The sequence below is a fragment of the Pseudorca crassidens genome, chromosome 10 (assembly GCF_039906515.1).
Source record: "Pseudorca crassidens isolate mPseCra1 chromosome 10, mPseCra1.hap1, whole genome shotgun sequence".
NCBI classification, from domain to species: Eukaryota; Metazoa; Chordata; class Mammalia; order Artiodactyla; family Delphinidae; genus Pseudorca; species Pseudorca crassidens.
Genome location: NC_090305.1, coordinates 72,932,375 through 72,956,263, shown reverse-complemented (window position 1 = coordinate 72,956,263; position 23,889 = coordinate 72,932,375). Strand labels below are relative to the sequence as shown.

General features: G+C 41.4%; 1 protein-coding gene across 6 annotated transcripts in view; it reads right to left on the bottom strand.

Moving 5' to 3' along the window:
- CACNA2D3 (calcium voltage-gated channel auxiliary subunit alpha2delta 3) overlaps positions 1–23,889 on the bottom strand; it is a 785,949-nt gene that overhangs the window by 569,580 nt on the left and 192,480 nt on the right. The window lies entirely within an intron of this gene.

Below are 23,889 nucleotides of genomic sequence, written 5' to 3'. Positions count from 1 at the left end.
TCTTGGTTTTCTTATCCAATCTTTAGTCTGTATCTCCATGTGTGAATTTGATGAGCATGTACACACAAAACATTTCCTGAAGGATTCCACACAAATGTAAGATATCATGATGAAGGGGCAGGGAAGGAGACAAGATTTTCAGGCATAACACAGCTTGACAGGAACAGGAAAAGACCACAGAGTCTGTGCCACCCACAGTTGGCTCGCATGTGGGGAGAACTTGGAACAAATCCCCAAGTTCACGGTTACATGGAGGTTACATGAGAGTAATTCTGCTGCCAACGAAAGGACTCCAAACCTAGTGTTCTCAAACACAAGGCTGTGCACCTGTTCCTTAAGGACTGGTTTTCAGAATCCACCACTCTCTTTTTTAGCTTCAGCAGCAAAATCTGTGATCAGTCAGGCTGAAAATGGAATGAGGCAAGCGCCTTTATCAAAGGTTTGACCGATGTCCTCAGAATGGCACAAATACAGAAATTAAGTTGTTTGCCAAAGCAAGCTCTTTTGATGGATGGTACCTGTGAGACATGGAACTGGACAGCGAATGTGGCAGCTCCCAGCCCCTGGGCCCCAGCCGTAGCCAGGGAAGGAAAATTCTCTTTCTCCTTGAAAATAGAGAGATAGGGCTTCCCTGGTGGTGCAGTGGTTAAGAATCCACCTGCCAATGCAGGGGACACAGGTTTGATCCCCGGTCCAGGAAGATCCCACATGCTGCAGAGCAACTATACCCACGCACCACAACTACTGAGCCTGCGCTCTGGAGCCCGCAAGCCACAACTACTGAGCCTGCATGCCACAACTACTGAAGCCCGCACACTTAGAGCCTGTGCTCTTCAACAAGAGAAGCCACTGCAATGAGAAGCCCGCACACCAATATGAAGAGTAGCCCCCCACCGCCATAACTAGAGAAAGCCTGCACGCAGCAACGAAGACCCAATGCAGCCAAAAATAAATAACTAAAATAAATAAATTTTAAAAAGAAGAAGAAAAGAAAATAGATATGTAACAATTTCCATGTCTAGTCAGATTATTACCTACTCAAGATGGATTTTTAAGTAAATATGATGCAGGGGAAAAGCTATTTCAATTCCGTTGCTATTCTCTCCTTGTATCCATCCATCCAGATGTTTACCAAGCAACTTCAGTTTGGAAGGGAGCATATCATGTTGGTCCAAGAGCAGGCTCTGGGGTCAGATAATCTGACTTTGAATCCTGGCTCCAGCTACTTCATGAGAGTATTCTGGGCAAAAGTTCTTGGTACACAGTGAATGTCCATTAATGCTAGCTCTTATTATTGTTGATGATGATGACAAGACAATGCTGATGATAATTAAGTATATGAGAAGAATCATGCTAGAGGCTTGGGCCGTGAAGATGACCAACACGTTCATAGTTCAGCTGGGAGGAGAAGCAAGTAATTAGACAGTGCAGTGTGGGCTATTACAGGAGGTCCCATAAGGTGATAACAGCAAATTATTCAGTTTCACACTTCCTATCCCAGTGCCAAACAGTTCTAAGTGCTTTAATCAATTAATCCAGTTAATGCTCACAACCATCCTATAAAGGAAAGCACATATAGTATCCCAACTTTACACACGGTGAAACCAAAAGCAGAGAGGCTTAAGGTGTTATGACAACTCAAAGCAAGGAGCAGATAACTCCACCAGGGAATGCGGCACCGTTCCCTGGCAGAGTTACGTGTGGGGAAGGTTTCATAAATGATGTGACAGTAAGTCTAAGTTAAAGGATGAGTGGAAGTCAGCCAAGCGGCCAAGAGAAATGATGGGAGAAGGAACAGCAAAGGCTCCAAGAAAGACGCCTCATGTGTCTGCAAAGTTGTAGGTAGTTTGGAATGGGGAAGGTCAGTGATGTGGGGAGAAGGATGCAAAGAGGCAGGCAAGTAGGGTCCAAATGAGCAAGGCCAAGGAATACTATGCTCTGTGCACTGCAGTGGGGGTAAGGAACTGAAGAGGTCTAATTGGGCATAAAAGCAAAATAATCAGTTCTGAAATTTAAGTCATCTTTCAATTAATCTGGTAGCAGTGTTGAAAAAGATAGATTAGATTACTATATCTAGATAGGAAGGAGAGAAGGGAGGAGGAAGGGAGGGAGGGAGAGGTTTAGGGCATAGCAGGAAGGGAATGCAGAGTGAAGGAAGGTTTTAAGATGAAAACATGCTCACGGTATGTGAGCAGTAATAAGCAAAAAGCAGTAATAAGAACTGCCATGGGAAGCTCCCTGCAGACTCAGTTCAGGGTAGCTTTGGGATACTTCCCAGGGACCAGAAAGCCATTGGGCCCAGGCCTCCAATTCAAAGAGCCTTAAACTTAGACTTTCTACACTAATCTCCTAAAAAGATCACACGTACAGTCACAGAAAACCATAGCACTAGAAGGAGAAGTTCTGTTAAGTTGCATCTCTTTCCTGGACCATGCAGCCTATGGTGCATTATAATTTTCTTTACTGTATCCTTTACTTCATGGGGAGAGCTCAGTTACACTGTATAAGCACTTTATTAAAACAAACAAACAGTAATGTGTTAAATGTAAATATTAAAAATATAACACAATTTTCAACTATGTTTTGTCATTTCTTCATTTCATAACAGACTGGGAGCCTTGAAAAATGAAAATGGCCTGGGTCCCTCCTGAGTTTTGAAGAACCCGGGGATATCAGACCAAGCTGGCTTTTACTCCTCTAAGGTAAAGTTAACCACTTATACATATGTGTGAAGCTGATTTCAAATGAAATCATGAATGAATGATGAAAAATAAGACTCTTCCCATGATCTTGGGAAGACAAACATTTTATGCAAGTCCCTTGCTTCAGAGTGCTCAGAAAAGGCCGTCCTCCAGCAGTAGAAATAAGATCCTGAAGCCAGCACTCTCAACCCTGCCCAATACTTTCAAGAAAATGACTGCTTCAACTTAAGACACTGTGCAACAAGGGGACCAACCCTGGGGGCAAGATCCTGTGTATATATGAGCTTTTAGGTCCATGGGGAGCTGAGTAAACCAAGGGGCTGGTTCTGAATGAAGTGTGTGTGCCTTCAACTCATTTTTTGTCATTTTTCCTTCTATTTTATATATGTTCCTTTTGCATTCAAGGAATGCCATTTTCACCCTTTGGAACTAGACTTCCCATTTTAAAATTTCCAAGGATGAGAAGCCAGCTTAAAGGATAAGCTGGTTCTCCCTTTTTTAATGCCCAGGTTATGAACTGAAATTACATAGATGGTGTGAACTTTGGGGAAGTTATTCATATACTTTATTCTCTCTGCTTCAACTCTCTTTCTGCTCTGTCAACCTTTAATTATAACTTTATTTCAAAATGACAATCAAGTAAGCAGATATATGAACACATGCTAGTGGTAAAAGATTGGAGGATTTTTTTTTAATGAAGAAAAGACAGAACTAATGAAGGACTAAATCCATTTTACATAAAAGTAAACTAAGACCAAAAACTTAAATTCTCTCAAATGTCTATGCAATTCATTTGTATACCAGGCTTGCTTTTGACATTCATCATGCTTTGCTCACACATGCTCCCTCCTCATCGGCCATGCCCTGCAGTCTGGACTCTTGTAATTTTCCGATGCTCTTACAGGACCAAACAAAATGGACAACACACTGGCACTCTATGTTTGCCTTTCTCCAAATACCCAGCCCCTTCTTGTACTGTAAAATAGACACACAGAGAAGTAGTAAGTTCAACCATATAAAATGTCCACTTTGTGAATCAAAGCAGTTGAATCTCAGCAAGTCTATGCAGTTTCAGTAAATTCATAAAATACATTTGGACTTTGGTGGGTTTTAAATTCCCTTTAACATTCTAAAGGAGCTAAATTATGCTGAGCAAATTAAGAGTCCAAGGAAGACACAGGAAATGGAAATGAACACAATCAAGGCCCTTCTTTGTGCCCACACTTTACAAATGTTTGCCCATTTAAGCTCTACAATAAGCCCCTAGGGAGCTATCACATCCTCATCACACAGATGAGAAACAGTCTTAGAGGGGTGAAGGGACCACCCCAAAGTGACCAGAGAATGAGTTATGGGGTTAAGAATGAAACTCATGACGCTCCCAGTTGGCTAAACTACTATAAAGACTCGGACCATCGATGTCAACGTGGTTGCCCTCTGGTGTGACATAGGCCCTTGGAACCGTGGTCACTAGCAGCTGCCTCAACTGGTCCTTAAGCAAAGACTTAAGTCTAACAAGCAAATAAACTGACGACATGATGTCTTGATTAGATCCTGACTATCGTGAGTATTAAGCTTCAAAACCAGGTATAAAGAGAGGGGCATAAGACCTAGATTGGAGGAAATGATACACCCTTGTATCTTTTGCATTATATCAGAAACCGTGCCTACCACCTATTTATCTGGTGAGAGAAAAGCAGATTGATGTTCTGGTCACGGCTTTCTTCATGTCCCCAAAACATGGATGCAAATCTATCATTGAAGAAAAAAATAATAATAATCTGGAGGCTGACGACTACCTAATATCTCTCACAGTTGAGCTATCCTCCCTTTCAGGCCTTGAGACCTTTCAAAGAACTTGTCTCCATGACGACAAGGGGTTAGCACAAGAGTCAAGACCAAACATCCAGTTTTCTCTGTGCTGGGAGAGGCAAGAGCCTTATGTGGTCTGATAGCAGCTGCTCAGAAGTGTCCTTTAGGTCAAGTTCCACTCGATCCCCATGGGGAACCGAGCAGGATCAGCTCAGTAGCAGCAGGACACTGAACAAGGATACGCTGCCACAGCCAGGAGGCATGGTCTTCACACTGCACTGCTCAGTGCCTCCTGAGCATCTCCATGGTGAAACAACAGCCAAGAACCTAGCCTTCACGGGCTTATGTTGGAAGAGACAAAGACAGCAAGCAAAGGAACAAATGCATTAAATCACATCAGAATGAGCGCCATGAAGATTACAAAGCAAGGTGACATGGTAGAAAGTGACAGGGGCACAAACATTTGTGATGGTCAGGAAAGAGATTCCTGCAAAATCAACATGTACCTGAATAAAAAGAAGGAGCCCAGAGGCTATCTGGAGGAAGAGCTTCCCAGGAAGAAGAACAGCAAGTGCAAAGGCCCTGAGGTGCTGACTGCTAAAACCAAACACAGGTCCACAAGATCATACGTGAAAACTTTGGCGCCAGGTATGCTACACTAGTTCAGGATTATTTGGATTTTTGAAAGGTAAAATGATTTTACAAAGGTAAAATGATACATGTGTATCACATATTTGTTACAAATCATCCCCAGTGAGGGCTGAGGCAGCACCCCATAGTCAAATATTAATATTTCTGTAGTAAGATATATGATTATTCACATTAAGTAGAACAAATAAATATTATACATATCCACCTATCAATTCAGATCAAGTTTCTACCAAATGAGGTATGAAAAAAGTTTCAATTTTCAGGGCTATCTGGATTACAAAATTGTAGTATGAGTTTGTGAACCTACTCAAACTTAAAAAAAAATTAAGTTGATAAACATTTCTCAATTTTATGTTTGTTAGCCACAAAGTTTACTCAGCCCTTTGGCTCAGCAACCACATGCGCCAACAAATCACAAAATTAAACAAGTAAGGATAAGTCAAATAAATGGGAATGGGAGGAGGGATCTTATCAGAGTGATGAAAATGTACAATCAATTGTACATCAATTGCTATATTACTGTGATGCACTCACAACTTGGTAAACCTACTAAAATCACTGAAGTCTACACTTAGAAGAGGTGAATTGTATTGGATGTAAATTATGCCTCAATAAAGTTGTTAGAAAAAATATCAATGGGAGAAACTCAGAAATGTGAATTAATGTACTCACAAGTCTGCAAATGTAGAAACCCTTTTATCTATAATGTGATCCATTTTCTCACAGTAAAAGTGTTCCAGTAATGAAAAATGATACAGCCACACTTTGGAAAACAATCTGGCAGTTCATCAAAAGGTTAAACACAGACTTAACATACAACCCAGAATTCCACTCCTAGGTAAACACTCAAGAAAAATGAAAAACTAAGTTGACACAAAAACTTATACACAAATGTTCATAACTGTGCTTTTCATAATGGCCCCAAAATGGAAACAACCCTAATGTCCAACAGCTGATGAATGGATAAACAAATGTGGTATATCCACACAATGGAATATAAGTCAGCAATAAAAAGGAATGATGTATATTAATACACCACAATATGGATGGAACCTGAAAATAGTATGCTAAGTGAAAGAAGTCAGTCACAAAAGATCACATATTATATGATTTCATGTATATGAAATGTCCAAAAAAAGGGAAATTCATAGAAACAAAAAGCAGATTAGCAGATGGAGGGCTGGGGAGAATGGTAAGATTGAAGGACAATAGCTAAAGTTATTGGGTTTCTTTCTGGGGTAATGAAAATGTTCTAAATTTAATTGTGGTGATGGATATACAACTGTAAATATACTAAGATTTAATACATATACTAAACGTACATAATATATATACTAAATATAATATATAAATATATATACACTAAAACTTAGAGTGAATTTACACTTTATATGGGTAAATTGTATGGTATGTAAATTATATTTCAATAAAACTGTCACCAAAAAAGGGTGTCTTTGGTATATTAGGATGGAATTAAATATGTATTGTCTGATGTTCCTCAAAGCACAAATGACTCCTTGACATCTGCCGGCTTAGCGAGTTCAACCTGTCTTCATAGAACGTAACCTGGTAATGGCCAATCACCGTCAACAGAGGGAAAGTTCTTGTCCACCAACTATGACACTGGGCAAGTCTGTGAAGAGATTTAAATCTCCTCTAAAGAGTTACTTATTTACTTGATCCTTAACTAGGATATCTGATGTACTTTTAGCACAACACATTTCAGACTAGCTAAATTACTGTCATTTGCAATAACTGTGACAAGAAACACTAAATAAATATTATTGAGATAAAAGTAAGTATATTAAAATGATCCTCTGAAGTGTGTTGTAATGTGAACACTCAACCACAGGAGTCTAAGAATTATAACTAATGGTACCTAGCATAATTCTAGGTCAATCCAGAGCTAACATACAAACAGTGCTAATTAAGATTTTTCTTGATTCTTGAGAAAGTAAACACCAAATGGAGGAAAAGCTCGTAGAGTACCAACAACATTTTGGAAGGCTTATAATAATTTATTATTGTTTATTTATATCTCAACACATTCCAAATAGATTTTTCCCATCTTTTGTATGATACATCAAGAAGAAAAAATAAAATAAAACCTCTATTATTAAATTAACTAAGAACATCTGATTTCAAGGAACATGAAACCAACTGGTCAACAAATCTTTATTAAGCATCTACTATATACAAAGAACATGGCCAGACACTGAAAGGAGCTGCAAAATACTTATGGCAGTCTCTGCCCTCTAGGAATTTGTAGTCACATCTCACAATAATAAATAACTATCCCTGATGCTATTTGCCGGATTTCAAACAAGGGGTCCAGTTAATAGGAGGTATAAGAGAGGAATGGAGTGATGACTCTCCAATACTGTGGCCAGGAAGAGACTGAAGATGAATTCTAAACTAACTTTAAGAGGTTCCTTGGGGCTTCCCTGGTGGCGCAGTGGTTGAGAGTTCGCTTGCCGATGCAGGGGACACGGGTTTGTGCCCTGGTCCGGAAAGATCCCACATGCCGCGGAGCGGCTGGGCCCATGAGCCATGGCCGCTGAGCCTGCACGTCCAGAGCCTGTGCTGCGCAATGGGAGAGGCCGCAGCAGTGAGAGGCCCGCGAAACGCAAAAAAAAAAAAAAAAGAGGTGCCTAGGATTTAGGCAGGTTCCAAGGAAAGAAGGCAGATACCCTAAGTGGGAAAAGCTGTGAAAGGCCAAGGTGCAGTTTGGGGAATGGAGGGCACACCAGTTTGGGCAGTTAGACAAGGCCACTGAGCAGAGCTGGAGCCAGTGTGGGGTAGGAGCCTGGACTAATTTGTGTAAGTACTGAACTTCATCCTAGATGAGTTCAGAAAGATGCTGGAGGAAAAGTGAGCCAAGACGATCGGGGCCAGGGGCCACAGGGGATGGCGACAGGACAAAGGGAAAGAAGTTATGAGAAAGCACAAGGCCTCAGCTTGCCCATGCCAGCTGCTTGGAGCAGTGTGTACAGCACTGAACACCATGCAGATGGTCCCCAGTACAGCCATGGCTTTATCACTGCCACGTCTAATCACACCTAACAATAAAACTTAGTCTTATTCTATACCACTATTTTTTTAAAAGGTTTATGTCATTAAATTATTTTATAGCTTTTTTTAAAAGAAAAATGTTCTTTTGTAAAGTCTTAGGCCTAGGGGAAAAAAAAAAAGACAACCCTTTCAGTGACCTGCCATAGTCCTTGAATATTGATACATCATATGTATACATATCTGTGATTATTTCTATTATGTTAATTAAGCTTTCACTGGGGGGCGGAGGGTGAAGTAACCAGGGTGATTAGCATAGCAAGTGAAACAGGTTAAAAGGAGAACACACCCCCAAATATTAGCTTCAGGACACATATGATGATTATTAAACTGATTACAGCAGATATGCTGGTTATATGTTGAAAATTAAAGCTTATATGAACCAGAAGAGATCAGTGACTCACCTGGGTTTTCTCTCCCTCTCTGTCTCTGTCTCTGTCTCTCTCTCTCTCTCTCTCTCTCAGAAGTTCAAGTATTATTTAGCAAGCAAAGATTAATAAGACATAGTCCTCCTCTTAAAGATTACACAAAATAGTAAAGGAGATAAATATGTAATCAAATAACTACTATTTGATATGATGAATGTGATAGGTATCTCAGACGTGGTACCTTTAAAATAAGCACTAAAATAATAACTGTTAATAAAATAAATCAAAACAAGAATACCAACTTGTGCCCAGGTATTCTAATAAAATCTTGCTCCTTATATAATTTCCCTCATTTACCAATATTTCGTTAAGACAAACCACTTAGTTTATGCTGTTTAATACATTATAGTTCTTAACATGCAGGTACTCAATGAAAACCATCAATAATGCTTTTCACTTTGCTGATAACTAATATTATAAGCAACAGTCAGACAATGGGTGGTGTGAATCATAGGATAGACCACTACCAGAGGTCAAGGTGGGCAGGCATCTAAACCATGCAGATGGCAGGTAATGTTCCACAGGGTCAGGGACAAGGAAGGAGCAAAAGAGTGTTACAAAGACCAAAGGGGCCGGTGGGCACATAACCCAGGATACTCTGGGAAAACATGATGAAGATCCTGGCTCAATTAAGATAAGTTTATTGGGAAAGCAAGTTAGCAAGGCTTATAAAGAGACTACTAAAAAACTGGGATGAGCTCTTCCAGGTACCAGGTTAGGGGGCAGAGTGTGTGGTCAGGGCTCTTTCAAAACCCTCTAAAACTGTACTTCTCTCTTGACTTATTCCCCTGGGATGGTGTTTTGCCACCATTCCCCATGATCCCTGCACCTCCCCTGAACTAGCAGCATTTGACAGCGGCTTCTTGTAATTACATTATGAGTGGTCAGAAATCAACTATTCAGCTTCCCTTTTTCTAAATGCTGGCTCTCAGGGAGGCCACTCAGGGCTGGGAACAACATCTCTGGAGACAATAGCGTAGGAGCACCTCAAAGAAGACAGGGGCATTTGAGTACTGATGGCCAGAGAATCCCAGGACCCACAGCGGGTTGGGAGCAGAGGTGACATTCACAGGAGTTGTCTGCCTTTGCTAATTGATTGTAAAGAAACGTCTTCCTTGGTGAGGATCAACTGAGTCCACTGAATGAAACTTAGAGCACAGAAACATTGGTTAGTCCTATAGTTTAAAAAACTCTAAGCAATATGACTGGACAGCTGTTAGAGTAGAAACGTATTAGAAAAGGTAAGTTGGTACTAAGAGAATTAGACTTGGCAGTTTATCAAATGTGAACTGGAGAGGATGGATGAATTCTAAGTCAATAACCATTATGGTCACTCCTAACAACTTCCATCTGTCAGGTGCCTGGATTTCTGCCACAACATTTACTTGCAAAATACGTTTGCTTTGTTGTCCCTGTTTTATTTGCTCTCTGCTTTGAATTTGTAGCACCCTTCTGTTTTGAGGTTGCTTTTCTCTTTATAACCATTGTAGCATCTTCTAAGAATCTTAACCATAATTGTAAGATCACTTGCAATAATGCAAATATGTATGGAGTTAAACAGCTGACTTTTTCACATGGAGACATCTGGGAAAAGAAGGAAAAGGAAGGAAAGTTAATAAAAGCTTAATCCAGGGGCTTCCCTGGTGGCGCAGTGGTTGAGAGTCCGCCTGCCGATGCAGGGGACGCGGGTTCGTGCCCCGGTCCGGGAGGATCCCACATGCCGCGGAGCAGCTGGGCCCGTGAGCCATGGCCGCTGAGCCTGCGCGTCCGGAGCTTGTGCTCCGCAATGGGAGAGGCCACAACAGTGTGAGGCCCGCGTACCACAAAAAAAAAAAAAAAAAAAGCTTAGTCCAAAATGCAGGAACCATGTCTATTGAATAGTTAAGCTAGTAGTTTCCAAGGTGAAATGCATAGGCCCTTCTCAAAGATTTCTTAGTTTTTCAGCTGTATTGAAAAGCCTTACTCTACTTTATGAGCAAAGTGCCTACATCATTTCCAAAAAAAATAATCTAGTACATATGTGGAGCTTGCATATCTCCTGTGAATCCAATTTAAATCCCTAATCTTTGCATACTAATGGGTTTAAACATTTTCTGACCTAGGGAAAAATGTATTTAACATTTGCTTTCCAAGTTTCAGAGCAAACTATTTTCTAGCCCTAGGGCTATTCTCAAAAGTAAGCCTAACTCCTCTTTTATTTCCATAAGTCTTCTAGATAAAGTACAGAGTAGTGGCAAAAGTAATTCCCATGCCATAATAATTGAACATTACACATTATTTAAACCAACAACAGGCAGGTGTGTCTTTTCTATATGTGGTGTCTCTGGCTAAACTCATCTCATCCCTACCCAGCAAGCTCCTATTCCTCCTTCAGCACCCTAATCAAATATCCCCTGTTCTGGGAAACCTTTGCTGAACACTCCAAAGCAGAATAAATGACTCCTTACTCTGGGGGGGTCCTAGACCCCTTTCACTGCAAAATTTGACAAACCTGTATTAAGCAGAGAGGTATGCTTCATCTGCACTGTATTATAAACATCACCCACAGTGCTGACCCTTCCCTCCTTCTATCCCTGGCTACCTTGGGCTTGTCCACAGTTGTATGCTTAGGGCTTAGGTGAGTACCCCTCCCACAGTGGTGCTCCATCAGCATCTGTTGAACAAGTAGGGATACTTCCCATATTTCCCTGGCCCATCCCTCTCCCATTAGGCTGAACTTGAGGATGGTAGACTGTCTTATCTACCTGGCTTTCTCCAACCTCTAGCAAAGTCATTCTCAGTAAATATGAGCTGAATGTATGAGTGAATGAATGAATGAACAAAAGAAAAGCAAACACTGCCCAGTCCCCTTCAAGCATTCAACACAGTTGTTGAATTAATAGTTCCCTCCTTAGAACTTCCTTATCTGTGTATCCCTCCTGTCACTCCACATTTTCTACCTTGTATTTTACAGGTTTATAGACACATCTTATCTCCTGGAATGGAAGCCCCCTGATGTCCAGAACTTGCTCAATTGTTCAGTGCACACAGTGGAGCTTACTGAGCCCAGAAGTCACTCAAATGTCTGCTGCCTAAATAGTCAGCAAAGATTACATGGGATTACAGGACATCTGAGGTAGCTGTACTTCACTCAAAGAAGAAGGTCCTTTTTCTGAGCCTCGTCAAAGTTTCAATAACATAAGTTGGTGAGTTGAATTCAGGTTTCAGACACACAAGTTTTACTATTTAATACCAGACCACAAACGTCAGTGAGTACTGCCAGCCATTTCCATTGTCCCATTTCTCCCCTATCAGACAAAAATGACATAAAATTTGTCTTCAACCTTCTATAGAAAGTAAAGGGAAAATGAATGAGATGGTGCATATGAAAAAATCTAAGTTTCTCTGACAAGAAGAGTTCAATAGGTTATTATTAGTCAAATACAATGCTTAGGAAAGCTAAATATGATTATTTACTCAATGCTTAATCACTGATGTCAAAAATGCTACTTTTCATTCACCTCCCTCCTCATTCCACTCCCTCACACTTATTTTTAGTTTAGAACAAATTCAGTCTGTGAATTATGATCTATATTGTAATAAACAGCTGAAGAGAGTCACTGTAATCAAGCAAAAAATAATCAATATTGGGAAATGCAATGGTCTTACTTCAAAAGTCTGAAATTGTTGCATAACTGGCTTTCTTCCATTTGCTATCCTTTTTATTCACAATTTTTTTCAACTGAAGGAGTAACTTGACCTACATATGTTAAGAGGAAAAGAAATCACTTAAGTAGCAGCAAATGAGATACTATTATCACAATTCAATACAAAATTACTGCCCATCATTTAAACAATTTGATCTGTGGCAGGGACAGGAAATTTCCATAGACATCCTTAAACACTACAAACATTTTTCAAGGTATCAAATTAAGAGGCACAGAAATAATTACACATTGCCCAAGGTCTTTCTATTCTGAAGGGAGAGATTTTTCAGGAAGATAAAATTGTGTGTCCCTATTGTTTTGATATTTAGTCTTAATGAAAACAGAGCCATGTTTCAGACGACTGAGCTAGAAAGTGTCAAAAACGTCTTCACTAATTATTTTTTTTAGGAAGCTAATCAACGTAGGGTACGTGTAAAGAATGTTAATATATCCCCTTGAGGTCTACACATGGGTCAGTTTAAAAGGCATTCTGCAGTGTCTGTCCAGCCCACAATCCCCCTCTCTGAGAACTACCGAAAACCCAGCTGAGGGGCCCAGATGCCACTTTGTACTACTCAAGCTTGTCTCAAGAGTGGACATCTGAACAAACTGGGCTCCTCAGATACTCTTCCCTGAGAATTTGGAATTGGAGGTTGAAGACGTTCATCAGCCTCTACGGGACAGTAGAAGTAAGGCATGTGAGCTTGGGAAAGAAGTGGTAGCCGCCATCAACAGCAGTACACAGAGACCCAGAGAAAGCCCAGTGCTGACAGGAGAATGGAACAGGAGGTGGAGCAGCAGAGCGGAGAGACAAGGGCAGCTGCCTCAGCTCCTACTCACTGCCCGGCCCCAACCTCTCTGTCAGGCTCCATCACACACCTCTGATGCTTCACCATCAAATCCTCGTTTTCACCAGCTCATTTCCTGTGGGTTTTGGTGACTTGCAACCAAAAGAAGCTTGAGACAACTTTGTCAACTAACCTTGACTGCTTGGCAGGCCAGCAAGACAACTTCTCTATAAACTCTAAAAACAATGACACAGTAATGACCGTCAGGGGCTTCTGAACATTCTGATTTAGAAGGCACTGCAAAATCCTTGGAAATTCAGTTATAGTATTTTTAGGCTTGGCTTCACAAGAAACAACGTGCAAGAGCAACTGACAAGAAAAAGTTGTCAAAGATCTCAACTACTATTTTAGTCCAGGAGGCCAATGTGGTCATACTCCCCAGGTGGATTCTATTCTTAGCTCTAGAGCAAGAAGCACTGGGCCCCATTCGATGACAGTAAGATTGACAAACTGTGTTCTACACCAGGGCTTCTCACACTATAAATGGTGAAGGGCCAGCTTTTGGTTTATTGGTTTTGTTTTTATTTTGTTGTGTGTGTGTTTTCCAATTCACTGCAGTGTAATACTTTCATAAAACACAAAAGTATAGTGTGTTTGATGTCACACCAATGTCATATTGTTATAAATATTTCTCAACACTTGCTCTCAATTTCTGTTCTTATCTCACTGCAATAACAAACAGTTCCTAAACCACAACAGCCTGTGGTCCACACTTTGAGGAGCTCTGGTCTACAATGCAGCTGTCTTAGTGTTCAATATACATGGCTGTTCAGTTGTCCCCACCCAGGGCTTTGTTGAAGACATTGTGACAGCCCACCTGGTACAAAATGGAGGTTCATCCTGCCTGGAAGGCTGGTAGTAGTCAAATTCCTGCTTTGTAATTACTGGCTTTGTGATTCTGGGCTAGGAATATAACCTCTCTGAGAATTCCTCCCCAACTGCAAAATGGGGGTGTAATTCTAAGATTGTTCCCCAAGTGCCTCCATTCTCGGGCAATATAGCCTACAAAATCCCTTTCCCTTGAGTGTGGGTAGGGCTTATTAATATGATGGGATAGCCACTCCCTCAATGAAATTACATTATATAAGATGTTTTACAAGTAGAAATGGGAGAGACTGATTCACTGTTGGTTTTGAAGAAGTAAGCTGTCACACTGTGAGAAGGCCACGTGCCTAGGACCTGTGGGTGGCCTAAAGAAGCTGAAAACAACCCCTGGCCAACAGCCAGCAAGAAACAGGGACCTCAGTCCTATCCCCTCAGGTGACTGAGTTCTATCGACAACCTAAATGAGCTTGGAATAGAGCCCCAAGCCTCAGATGACCATGTCGCCCCTGCCAACACTTTGGTTTTAGCCTGGTGAGTCCTGACCAGAGAACTCAGCTCTACTGTGCCCAGACCTCTGAGCTATAGACAATAATACTAAATGGTTGTTGCTTTGTTATGCAGCAATAGAAAACTAACACAGAGTGTCATACCTACTAATGCTGGGGCTGCTGCAAGGCTAAGAAGTCATTTATGGGAAGTGCCAAGCATGCCAAAATCGTTCAGCTCACAGTAGCTGTTATGTCCACATTGATAATTAGTTCTCATGACTCATATAGGCCTATTTATATGGTGAATAAAGTATATGCATGTACAAACACACATATTCGCACACATAAAATTCTAACAGACTTCATGAGTCTCCCTACAGAGAACAATCTGCCTATCATTTTCAAAACCTGGCTTATATCTCTTGAATGCCTCTCATTTCTCTCTCTTTTGATAACTGTCACAAGCCTGGGAGGTCAGTAAGGCAACACTACCATTTTCATTACACCAGAGAAAAACCTGATGCTCAGACTCCACCCAAGGTCACATAGCCAGTTGGCTAATAGCAGAACCAGACCATAAGCCTATCTTTTTAAAATAATCTATAGTAGTCTCATTTTTAAATGTAAATATTTCTTTCACTGCAATAAGCTACCTCCTACAGTTTCAAAAATGATTTTTGCAAACATCATAGATGTTACTGATTATAATACAGGTCTCTGTCCTGTCGAAAATCACAGAATAAACTGTATTGTCTAGTTTGAAAAAAAAAAAAAAAAAAGTAGATATTCCCATAAGCAAAATCCCAGAAATTGAATTGGGCCTAAAATTCAAAATTTTTAGATATTGCCTTTTGCAATGAGAATTAAAAACCAGACCAACTGTGTTGGGGATATGAAGATACACAGTGCACTGGCAAGACCTGCTCTGTTTGACCTGCACATGACTTCAGAGCTCCAGGCCAGGTATGCAATGTTTTCAATCCACTTCACAGGGTCCACATCAACTTTTGCACTTCATTTATGACCCCTTATTTTTTAAGCTGTGGAATTCTTTTCTGGTACTTAACTTTCTATAAAAGCAAATATTCAAATCATGATTGGGGTGAACTTTTTCACTGGCATGTTTCACAGCTAAGAAACATTACATTTTTTATGTTTTGTGTGCAGCTCTCTGAAAATACGGGATTCTGTTAAACACTTGCTACCACAAATAAAGTGACAGATATTAGCAATGCTTATACATCTTCCCTTTTTTCCCCCTAACTTTAGTAGACTCTCAAAGGCATCAATACCACTGAAATAAAACATTTTCAGATTTTTAGACAGCTGCACAGATGAGACAAAAATAAAATAAAACATATACTGGGTGTTGGGCAGCCCAGGCCTTGCACGGACCACATACGTCTGTCCTGTGGGAGTAGTGGAGTTAAATGGCTCCACTCTACCTTTTGGGACAACCACATACTTTATCATCACAAAACTTTACATTACACATGGTGTATAAATATATATATCCCAAGAAATATGTGTAGAAAGTTGCTCCCCAAGGGAGAGAGGAGACAATGTCTGCCAGTATCAACAGCGTGTGGAGGAAACTGGGCTCAGAGGAACCAGAAACTGCAGCTGGATTCCTAGGGAGGTGTGACATAGCCTGAGGCAGTGCCAAAGGTAATGATGATAGCTTACAGAGCTCAAAATTCAAAGACACAAGTGGCCTCTTGATGCCCCTGCAGCCTGGGTCCCACCGTGGGAGCGGTAACAGAGCCTACCAGACATGAAGGGAGGTCTTCAGTTCTCTTGGACCTTCAGAGCTGAAAAGGCAGAGGACAATCCCAGTCTCTGCCACTTGTATTCAACATTCAAGTTAGGGCTAATTCCTAGAATTTGGTATTTGGAATTTTGAGTCAATCAATCAATCAATCAATAAATAGGCCAGATGGTTAAGTATTTTTGGCTTTGCAGGCCACATGGTCTCTGCTCAACTCCTCAACTCTGTCGTTACAGTGCAAAGACAACATGTGAGGGAGTAGGCATGGCTGTGTTCTGACACAACCTTACTTATAAAAACAGGTCGTAGACCAGCCAGATTGGGCCCATGGGCTGTCATTTGCAGATTCCTGACCTCAGTCTCAGAAAACATGGCCAGGCCCCTCATAATGTTTGCACTGGCACAGCCTTTGGTTCACAGGATAGTGTTCCAAAACATGTCCTTCTTCCCACTTCATCTTCTACCTGCCTCCAGATCCTTACCCCAGAGATCTGAGCAGGCCCCTCTCCTGTCAAACCTTATGTTCCCCCCCTGGCTAGAGCAGCACCCCAAATCTACACCCAGGATACTCTGGTATTAGCCCAGATACCCAGGAGTGAGTTATGCACAGAAGGGTACTACTATCTTCAATACCATTTGTTTGAGAAATGCCCGCTTCAGCTTTGACAAAGTTAAGGAATCCTTTACCGCAGGACTTCTGAGGACCGTACACTAATGGCACCAGGCAGTTATCAAGGAGCAAGAATCATTTCCCAAACACATCTGACCACAGAACCCTCCATTCCCACAGAGTATCACTTGGAACTTACGTCCCAGGGGATGTATACCTTGGGAAATACTCCGTGATACATTCCTTAGCATGACACAAGTTATCTTTTATAATCTAGCCCAAAGCTATACAGAGTTCCCGTTTGGCACTTGCCAGGACCCTTTCAGTGTATCCTCCACCCCACTCCCTTGAGCTGCACATCAGGGTTTTTTTATTTCTACATTGCAAAACATGCCGAAACACCCCCGTGCCTGACAAATTCTATACTGCCGGGACCTGCTCAGTGTTTAAGCAGCCTCTCCCATAAAGTTTATCCCCCAGGCCTTTGTGCCCAGAGAATATTTGAAATAATAACTCAATCATCCCATACAGCTTGATTTATTCTAAACCTGGTGCTAAGCAACATAATCCTGGAGGAAGCTAGACTTCCCATTTGAATTCATGACCTTGGATGACAAATTTGAGGACAGACTCTGAATTCTTTCCTATTAGTTTCTCAAATCTGGTGCAACACATTCTGTTTAATATGAGGTTATTTCTCCCATAATGCATATATCATGAAGATACTAAATATACTCCCCTATCTCTCTCTCCACCCCATATTATTTACTGGGGACTCTTCAGACAACATAAAGGGATGACTGAGTGGAAGGATATGGGGAATGTTTATGGGAGGACACAAAAGAGGGCAGCAGGGAAGGAAATTATCCTAAAACATATCTCACCAATACCAAGTATAAACCATTAAAATTATCTTATTTGCTTCCCAGATTTTTCCCTCTACCTTTTGACTTTTAATAACTGAATACTGGTCCTCTTACTTGCTTCTGGTTGATACCCAATTTGCCGTGGTGTTGATTCATAGGCAATTTCACACACTAAGTATCAGCATAGGAATTACTAAACACCAGGGCTGGAGGGAACAATAGGATCATTTTTCAATAAGGAAACCAAGGGCCAGCAGGGAGGTGCATCGCCCCAGCAGCTCTCCCATGGATGCCTCACATTTCAGGAGATTGTTCAAGGGCCATGAGGCACCCCTCTTATGCTTCCACAGGTCTCTGATTTTAAGTATCCTCAGGCGTTATTGTCCTAATTTTAAAGATGATGAAACCAGGGCAAGGAGAAATTAAGTGGCCTGCCCAAGCAACTCACTTGGACACTGAATGTTAATGCCAAAATGTCTCAATCTGTCCTTCTTGCAGCTGTGGCCTCAGAGGGAGAACATTTTTGTTACTTAAATGAAACCACATATTCTTCTTCACAAAGAAATAATTTAATGAATTCTAGCTCAGACATAAAAAATACTTTTAAAAAAATCCAATGGCAAAAAGACATGATCACTCCTCTCCTTGCAACCTCTTATGTTTCTACAGCATTTTACTTTTTTAAAAATAAATTTTACTTTTTACAGAAGCTTTAGGTTTGTAGAAATACTGAGGGGAAAGTACGGGGAACTTGCATCTACCATCTCAACCCCCACCCCCTGCCCAATTTCCCCTATTATTAACAGTTTGCATTAGTATGGTAATATGTTACAACTAATAGGCCAATACATTATTATTAACTAAAGTTCATAGTTTATATCAGGGTTCATTCTTTGTGTTGTACATTTTATGGGTTTGGACAAATATGTAATGACATACATGTACCATATAGTATCATACAGAATAGTTTCGCCACTCAAAAAATTCCCTGTACTCCATCTATTCATCCCTCCCTCTCTCCAAAGCCCTAGTAACCAATGATCATTTTAATGTCTCTATAGTTTAGATTTTTCTGGAATGTCATACAGCTGGAATCATGCAATATACAGCCTTTTCACATTGGCTTCTTTCACTTAGCATACATAGCTTGACAGCTCATTTTTTATCACTAAATAATATTCCACTGTATGGATGTACCACAGTTTATCCATTCTCCTACTGAAGAATCTTCATTGCTTCCAAATTTGGGCAGTTATGAAGAAAGATGCTATAAATAGTTATGTGCAGGTTTTTGTGTAGACATAAGTTTTAAGTCATTTGATTAAATACCAAGGAGCATAATTTCTGGATTGTATGTAGAGAATATGCTTAGGTAAGGGAGGAGGCAACTGTGGTCATCTTTCATGGTGAGCCCTCAATCATGGCAGCCCACAAGGAGGGGGTCCTACATACATCTCTAGGATGACAAAACAAAGGGCCTAAACTTTCTGCAACTGTGTTTTTGGGAAGTTGCCAGGAAGAATTTAGTCTGCCAGAAAACCCAGGGAGAAAAGTGACACAAAAGCTAAAATAAGGAAGTGCTGGTGGAGATTTCTGAATCAAGAGTGTATATCATCCCTGAAAGTGTTTTGACTAACACTAACACTGCCAGAATGCAATTTTAAAAAATTAATTCCACTGTTAAAGACTTTTTAGATTCATATGGTCTACTCTCAATAAACAGCACCAACAAAAATTGTTCAATATTTTTGGGAGGATACTCATTGACATTTACTACTGAATACTCCTTATATTTTAAGGCTACCAGCCCATCCACACCTTATCCTTCAACACTACTCACAGACTCTGCTGTGCTGGTAGCATCTCTGAGTCAGCCCACATTATTTACAAAAGGTTTCACAGGGACAGGAGCGCAGTGCCTAAGAGTGGCTGCCAAGGAATAACTCACCACGCTGTGTCAAAGTTAGACCTCCGTGCCAATAAAGATTTATTAGGTTCAAAAAACTGAATCAGCAGCGTCTTTGCAGTGACCTGAGCATTCATGTTGGCACAGAGTTCTGGAAGTTCTCAGCAAAGAGAAAAAGTGAGATTAAAAGACAGTTTTTCATTCTTATACAATGCAACAAAGGTAGGGAGCAGCAGCCTAAACACAGATGACCAAAAAAGAAAATGAAAATTATTTTAGGAAACACCATTAGCTCAGCTCAGCTTCCTTCTATGAGCTCTCTCTCTGGGGACAACTAACCTACATTGCGTTGATCCTAACCTTGGAACGAGCTGTCCAGATTTCATTCTGGGACCTGCCCTCCAGATCTGGACATTGGGGGACTGTCATCACAGAGCACATCAGAAGGGACCTCTGCAATTTGTAATGAAATCATACCAGGATGATCCAGCCAGCCCTTGTGGACCTCCAAATATCCTACTGACCAAGAGCTAAGCAATTCCACAGTCACTGGCCCCAGCCTTCAGAGCAGTCAATGGGAGCAGAGCAGTGAAGAGTTTGGCAATATGTATACTTGTAAAATGGAGTTTCCAGTCTAACCAGAGTGAATGAGGTAAAAAAAGATACATAGGCCAACTGGGCTCTTTCCCCTTTCCTCCACCTGCAGACTCTTTTCAGTAACAATGATTTAATATACCACCTATACGCCAATCCTCCCAAGCCTCCATGACCAGCCCAGACTTCTGCCCTGGCTTAATCCTCATAGAGCCAATGGCATCTTTTACTTCTCCACTTACATGTCTAATATATATCTCAAACTTGGGTGGCCAGAGCAGAACAGAGGATGTAAAGCAAAGACTAGGAGTTATCATTTGTTTCTCTCCTTCCCTCATCCTTCCCACACACACCCCCCAGGGCCAATCTATGAGCAATTTCCAATGACTCCAACTTAAAATGTACCCTGACTGTACCTCTCTCCATCTCTACTGATACTACCCCATTCCCAAAACTCTTCATTGATGAACGTAGACATAAGTTTTCAAACCATTAAAAACTGATGAATGTAGGCGCCCCCTAGCTAGCCTAGTTTCCACTCTCACCCCCTGCAGACTAGTCTCCCCATAGCAGCTGGAGTAACCAGAATGTAAATTAGATCATATCTCTTACTGCTTGAAACCTTTCAATGGCCTCCATTTGTACTTCAAGTAAAATCCATCCTCCTAGCCCTGGCCTGCAAAGCTGTTTATAACCCAAGCTTTACCCATCTCCTCAACCTCATCCTTCATATTGATCCCAGTGTCTCATTGTCACATCTGCAGAGACTGTCCCTGATCCCCACTCTAAGGAGACCACCACCCAATCACTCTCTTATATCCTGTTATTTTCATTCTCTGAAGCATCCTTATTATTCTTCGTACACGTGCATGCACGCACACACACACACCTATAAAGTTTGTTTACAACAGTATCTCCACTGTCCAGAAGTATACGCAGGTCAGAGAATGTCCTCAATAAATACTGTTGAAGAAATGGAAACTGATAAGCCATCACTCATAAGTCCAACAGAGTCATTTACCTCTCTGCTTTTGTAAATGATTTTTGTTTGTGTTATTGCTGAGTAAAAGATAAAGTAATTGGCTTACATTTGTGGACCATGTTGTACAAAAGATATGTATCATTAAACACTGGAATCCCACTCAAGCTCAGGGAGAGGCACGTGAGAACCCAGTAGTCCGAGGACATAGGTCTTAGATCTCACACTCTAGCCACTGAGGAGAATGACAAGTGGAATTAAGTGTAGTATTTAAATACTTTTGCCCATTTTTTTTTTCCTTTTGGCTGATTTTGCATGAGTTAAATTGGCTTTGTTGAGAAGCACTGATGGAAACCCTAAATGCACAAGAGACTCGAAGACACTCAGGAGGGGCCCATGGATAGAAACCACTGGAACCCCATTAAACTTGCAGCTCACCACAGCACTATTTGTCATGTTTTATTATACTTGCATTTTTTTTCTTTTTTGGTTTTAGGCCTTAAAAATATCCTTCATAGTTTATAAGCTTTAAAGTAATGGGAACACTAGTCATTGTTGACTTTTGCCTATGCCTTAAATTCAATTTAAAGAGATATCATCAGGGGAAGTAAAAGGCCCTGTGCTGTACTTAAAACAACAGTAAACTGGATCATGTCTCCTTAATTCCCTGTGTTAGTGTTTGTGGCCAATAATTCTAAAGGGAAAAATTCCTCTATTTCCATGATCCAATCCAAAGCAAACACTGCATAGCACATATGAGTAGGTGTTGAGGGGCTGGAAGGCTGAGATTTACTCGCAAAGATGAAAAGGATCCTGAACGTGTGTAGCTTGGCTAAAGAGACATGATAACTGCCCTTAAGTATTTGACAGAGTAAACACCAAAGGGGAAAGAAAATAATGGCGTAAGCTAGACAAAGGAGGCAATTAGGGGTAATGGGAAACTTGGACCAACATGATAAAAAGCACCCTGGCAGGAAGACTTCTGGATGGAAGAACAGTTCTCCTTATTCAAGGACGGAGCACTACCTGGAGGAGCCTTTTCTGGGGCTCCCCCACCTCACCTGGAGTAAGGCTAGTTGGCTTGACTTTTCTACCAGGACAAGATAGCAAAAAGCCCAAGGCTGCAGGGAGGCAGCTTGGCCAATAGCTCCAGAATCTCATCACCCCACTCCACTGCCCTCCCTGAAGCCTGCCAGGGAGAGGGCAACATTTCCAACGGGTCATGTCAGGTTCCGGAGCTGAGGCTGCCGTCTTCAGACATCACTCTGGTCTACTGCAATGCTGGGGGGAGACAGTGTGCCAGGTTACTCACCAAAATGCCCTGCCACTTACATCACCTTTGTTAGAGCTGTGGTTGACAATCTCAGCTGATAATCAAAAACAACTGGGAAGTGGGGGTAGGGTGGTGGTGTTATAAAACACCATTCCTGAACCTCCACACACCCACACCTGCTGAACCAGGGCCACACCACTGGTAGGGGCAGAGGCAGGAGTCAAACCTACGTCAGCCTGGCTCCAAGACTCTGCATTCAGCTGCTGGTCACAGGCCAGGAGGGGACAGCTACCTTGCCTAACAACTTCAAATTTCCACCTCTGAGTTTCTTTCGGAGCTTCACAGAAATTCTGCTGCCCTCACTGTCCTGCTGTTTATGGCTTTGAGGGAGCAGCTGTATCAGTAAGTGAACCACATGACTTAAATGAGGTGACTAGAAAACCACCAGATTTATTGGCCAGAACTTTGTTAGGATTTACTACCACAGCTGTATTCCAAACTTCTGGAACTGGCTGTTTCTAACGTTTATGGATACCTTTGAGTAAAGTACCACTGCCTTCCCTCCCACTCACATTTGAAAGTGACATATTCGGGAGACACATGGTAATTTCTGGAATAACCCCAAATTGCTGGAGCTGTGTGCCATCCCATCCAGGGTGGCCTCTACTGTTGCCCCAGGGACAAGGACATGCCTGATCTGGTTGGGAGGAACCTTTAAAAACCTTAGTAATCACCAATTTTTTGTTTGTGACCTTTCCACATGTTGGCTTATGTGTTGGTGACCCCATGAGTTACAATCGACATTCCCCGGGTTTATGTCTGTGATTGACACAGACCAATTTGTTCAGATTCAAATCACTTTAACAAGTATTGAATGACTATCTTGTGGAAGTAATAGTAATACTAGCAGTAATCATACAACCGACAACACCACATCACTGTCTTTAATTGTACTGGACCCTGGACTCTATCCTCACAACCATCCTATTAGGTAGGTGATACTATCACCTCTATCTTGCAAATGGCTCAATAGCGGCTCATGGAAATGAAATAGCTTGCAGAACGAGGGGCAAACAGGCAGAACCAGAAATCAGGTGTCCCTGCTATGCTCTAACCCCTGTGCTGTATGACCTTCCACTATACGAAGTGCAAGAGCATTACGACAATAAAGGAGAATGCACTGGGCTCATAAAGGGCCTGTCCTCAACTGGGGAAATAAAAACAGCACATATATCCATGTATCAATGCAGTACAGGTCATCAAAAGCAAAGTGCCAAGAGCCATGAGGACCAGGAGGAAGGAGACTTTGCTTCAGGCTCCAAGAGAAGTGCTGCAAAGGGGAAATCAGACTTTGAAGAGGAAACATCCAGCATAAGTTAAGGTG